This window comes from Procambarus clarkii, chromosome 32 (genome assembly GCF_040958095.1).
Source record: "Procambarus clarkii isolate CNS0578487 chromosome 32, FALCON_Pclarkii_2.0, whole genome shotgun sequence".
In the NCBI taxonomy this organism is placed as follows: Eukaryota; Metazoa; Arthropoda; class Malacostraca; order Decapoda; family Cambaridae; genus Procambarus; species Procambarus clarkii.
In genome coordinates, this window is record NC_091181.1 from 16,763,513 (window position 1) to 16,769,449 (window position 5,937).

The window sequence follows — 5,937 nt, forward strand, 5'->3', positions numbered from 1 at the left end:
TCTTGGTGTGTGTCTTTGTGTGTGTCTTTGTGTGTGTCTTTGTGTGTGTCTTTGTGTGTGTGTGTGTGTGTCTTTGTGTGTGTCTTTGTGTGTGTGTGTGTGTGTGTCTTTGTGTGTGTCTTTGTGTGTGTGTCTTTGTGTGTGTCTTTGTGTGTGTCTTTGTGTGTGTGTCTTTGTGTGTGTCTTTGTGTGTGTGTGTGTCTTTGTGTGTGTCTTTGTGTGTGTGTGTGTGTGTCTTTGTGTGTGTCTTTGTGTGTGTCTTTGTGTATGTGTGTGTGTGTAAGTGTGTGTGTCTTTATGTGTGTGTTTTTTGTGTTTGAGTGTGAGTTTGTGTGTGTATATGTTTTTGTATAAAAAAAGATGAATAAAAAGGATAAACTTTCAATTAACATACTAATCGAACATATAAATAATGAGAAGTTTAACATTAAAAAAAAACCTGGATTATATTATTTTCCCCTGAGATTTAATCTAACAAGACAATTATTTATAGCTGATAAATTATATTATAATAATAATAACGATGATTCTCATATTACTTTTACTTATCCAAACAATCTTAGCAGAAGTCAATTAATATATCATAAAATTTATGACATGTCAGGACTAACAGCTGATAATAAATTTGTCTGGTATGAAAGATTTTTCACGCAAATTCATAATCAAAATATTGTATATGAAGACGATGATCAGGATTTTTCACTTTCAGTTTATTCTAGAACTCATTCCCCTTTTAAATTAAAAAAAAACAAAATGATACTTTTTATCAACGAGGTTGTGTATTTAATGTTGTTTCTTTTAGATGGGGTAAGAGATATTACCCAAAGTTTAAAACAAAGTTCATTAAGGGAGTATATTATTAATAATTGTATAAATTATCAAAAAGCATTAAAAGCAAATAAAAAAACTCTTAAAACTATTGATATGTACATTTGTATTGATGTAATTAAATATGATGAGCTTATCATTGATCATCTTATTAGATATTTTGAAAAAGATAAAAATTGGTCAGAAAGAAAACATATATCATTATCCACTGCATGGCATATGCATTGTGAGTTATTGCAAAAATTTACTATGATTAAAGAAAATAAAAAGATTATATCAATACCAAGACTTGCAAAATTTAATTTACAACTTTTACCCGATTATCAAATAACTAAAGTGATAGCTTATCTTCCACAACAAACAATACATAAAAAAATTTGGCACAATCAGTACAAAAATTATTATATTTATAACAATGGTATTATTATTAAAAAGAGGAAGGCGTTGGATGAGATGGAGGAGGGAGGTTTGGAGGATGTGGAGGATGAAGCGGATCAGGCGTTGGAAGATCATGTGGATCAAGAGATGGAGGAGGTAGTGGAAGAGATTGATGATGATGGAGAGGAAGAGGAGGAATATATTTGTTCAACATACCATGGTGCACGGCTTCGGGCTGAGAGAATATGATGGAGTCTGGTGGGATGATCGGTGATCATGAGTCTACCACAAAGACACACACACACACAAACACACACACACATACACATTCTGACACACACACACACACACACACACACACACACACACACACACACACACACAAAGAGACACACACACTTACACACACACACAAAGACACACACACTTACACACACAAAGACACACACACTTACACACACAAAGACACACACACACACACAAAGACACACACACACACACACACACACACACACACACACACACACAAGACACAAAGACACACTTACACACACACACAAAGACACACTTACACACACACACAAAGACACAAAGACACACACACTTACACACACAGACACTCACACACACACACAAAGACACACACACACACACACACACACACACACACACACACACACACACACAAAGACACAAAGACACACACAAAGACACACACACACACACACACACACACAAAGACATACACAAAGACACACACACACACACACACACATTCTGACACACAAAACGCATTTTCACACAGGAATCACACACACACACACACACACACACACACACACACACACACACACACACACACACATATTCTGACACATAAAACGTATTCTCACACAGGAATCATACACACACACACACACATATTCTGACACATAAAACGTATTCTCACACAGGAATCACACACACATTCTCACAAACACACACCAAAACACATATACACACACACACACACACACACACTCATTCTTACACACACACACACATACACACACACACACACACACACACACACACACACACACACACACACACACACACACAAAGACACACACACTCATTCTTACACACACACACACATACACACACACACTAGTGAAAATCCTCTCGTTGGCTCCGCCCACTTCACCCGTGATTGGTGCTCCATCAAGCCAATCACAGCAGACCGGCCGCACAGTTACCACGACTCACATACCAAACACTTAATTGTTTTAAAACAGTAAAATTAACTCTTTTTTAATACTTATTTAAAAAAGAAAGAATAGCTCATGACAGAATTGATGATAAAAGAAATTGACCATGGTCTTCAGCCTTTTATTCACATCACCCAAAGTTTGGTTGATGAAAATAAATCTTTTTTAAATACAAATAAGTATCTGACAGATTTGACAGAAAACATTAAATTGTCAAATCTTCATCACCCAGCCAAATCTTTTATTAATTCTATCAATGAAAACCTAAATTTTAAATCCCAAAATGATTTTAATAAAGTTATGAAAAATATTTTGCATGGTGATGTAGAATCCCCTATTCTAAATATTATAGAAAACAAAGCTCTTAAACAACATATGTTAAAAAAATACCCATTTAAACTCTATGAAGAACACATTAACAATGTAAATAAACTTGCCCAAGATCTTGGGTTTGAAAACGAAACTCAATTTCTTGAATATTTAGAAAGTAATCCTTCACCAACTGATTCCAAATTAACTAAAATTTTTAACACTATGACCAAATGGGCTGGTAAACATAAAAGTTTGATATTGAAATCTGCGATATTATTAGGTGTAGGTGTTGCTTTTCTTGAATATTTGAACAAATACAATCGGAAGAACAGTGGTTGTTTTAGATACCATGTTGGAAAAGGACATTCCCTAAAAAAAGAAGTATATTTGACCAGATTTTGTAAATTTCCTATCAATCGGGTTGATTATATTAACTATGACATACTAAATGATAATACTCATCCATTGTTCAATAAAAAAGTCTGGAACTGTCAATTTGATATTCCAAATTCTGCAGAAACCCAAAACATATTAAATTTGGGCTGTAAGGGAATATGTTGTCCCCATAACTACAATTATCTTTCACAATTTGTCCAGGGTTATGAACCTATTTCTAATTTAGAAAATAAAGAAATATTTTATATATATAAATGTGAACAGGGAACAATTTTAAGAAATATTGCCGAAATTTTAGGAGATGGTATTGGTGAAGTGATTCAAGGCATTGGGCAATCTGATATATGGCAATTTATATTGAAATCAATTAAAAATATTGGCTGGGTTATACTTTTAATTTTATTATTAATAATAATGTTAGGCCCATTGATAATGGTGATCAAATAGCGACATATGAGTGCACTAATGGGTGGTGTGGTGAATGGTGCATTGATGTAATAATATACAATATTTACTCACTGAGCTTATTTGCAAAGAAAATGTTTAACTACCATTGCAACATTCATTAACATATTTCATAAATAATTCTCGAGGTAACCCACCATATTCATATGCAATGTATATGAAGGATATACCCAAGGGGACCTCTGTTATATGTCCATCAATATTTCGTAAAATTTTCCATGATTTTAAATTTTCTTTTTCCTTTTCTAAAAAGGAAATTTTATATTGAACTTCAACACTGTAATGGGAATAAATTTCTGATGATTGTGGTAGGGGTGGTTGTGGTGGTGGTGGTGGTGGTGGTGGTAGTGGTGGTGGCGGTGGTGGTGGTGGTAATTGATAAAAATATTTTGAAGGGAAATCAGAAACGTAACATGAAGAAGGTGGAATTACATAAATTGAATGTGGCACTGAAGTCATATAATAAGGTACAATCATATATTGAGTTGTTTGTAATGGTATTTGTGGAATGGTTGGTTGATAATAATAATCATTTCGATGACACCCATATTCTTCACCACCACCACCACCACCACTATTCCAACTTTCAGCATCACCATTTACTCCAGCTTCCACCATGATTCCTCTCAGTATTCTGGTAAATGAATCCTCAAATTTCTTTATTATATTGATCAATATTAAAAAAATAAATAAATACTCTTAACAATTTCATAATGAAAACTGTTACTGTCTCTGATATTGCAATTGCAACTTACATAGTACATCGTATATCACAACGAAAAACAATGGAGATTCTTCAACAAAGAAATGGAAGTAAGTATTTTAAAAATATTATCATTAAGAATATACCATGGAAAAATATTCCTCCCAATTTCCCCAAAGCTTTCTTAGATGAAAATCCTAACGACTTTGAAGTTAAATTCACAACGCTAGGTTGTAACATGCTAAAATGTTATTATGATGTAAAAACTGCTTGTCAGCCCGGATCTGGATCAGCTATTTTAATAAACGAACGTGAATATGCCTGTAGTGAAGCATGTTATGCTGTTCATAATGAAGTCCTTGAATTTCTTCAAGAAAGATTTGGTAATGATTTAAAATCTATTCTAAACAATACAGAAACAGACAATCATTATTTCTCGAAACCTATTCCCGTTGAAACTTGGTCGATTAATGTCAAGGAATCTAACGAAAATTATTGTGGTGTACAGTTGTCTGCACTTAAAACATTGGCTCTAAGACCTTCAAGTCGATGGAGTCCTTCTAATGAAAACGATTTACAATCTTATCAAAAGAACCCCATTGCCTATGCCAAGAATACAAATACATATCAACTGAGAAAAGCTGTTGCTGGCTTAATCGATGCTCCACCATTGACATGGAATATTCAGCAACAGAATATAAACTTTAACTCAATCTATTGTAAATTCTTTCATAAATACTATGATAGCCAGTCAGATCAATGCCATAGTCATGTCCACCGCCAGATATTAGGTTTTATATTTGGCAATCAAGTTATCAACCAATTAACCGATGGTGAATTAGTGGACTTACTTAATCCAACATCAGGAATGAGTATGATTCTTATGGATAAATTGAACAAACAAAATTATATGGATGTTGACAGAGGTTATATTGAAACAGTTGTTCCACAGTCAATACTCGAAAAAGAACAATTTGTTGACGAAGCGGATATAGTAGTATCCTCCGAAAATGTATCATTTATTGAACAGTATACTACTACTACTAATTTCATAGATGTTATAATAACACGTTTAGAATCTGAGTTTTCCGATTTATTATCATTAATAAAAGATGAGGCTATTACTATAACCGAAATTGAAGTTACAACTCGAGTGCCTAAGATAATTTCAAGACTGTTAAAATATTTCTCAGAAAACATTCTCCATGATGCTCTTCAAGAATTATTATCTGTAATTATGGTAGAAGCTTCATCTCAACAAATGATTATTCAACTTTTGGCGATGATCATTCGATCATCTATGGTTGAAATGAGCATTCAATTTTCAATACGGCTTTTATCCGTTTTATCTTCGTCTTTATCCCTTGTTTTATCTGTGGGATTAGTGTTGTTACCATTAGAATTATATTTATCAATAGGTAATATTGGTGGGTACAATAATGAAATAACTCATGCTGCATTAGAAAACCTTCGCCATAAAATAATTAATCAATTGTTAGAACAAGATATAAACTTTGGACAATATATTAAATTGGGACCTCCACAGTCTATAACCACACCACAAATAACACCAGATATGATATATTTATCTGCCATAAATGAAAT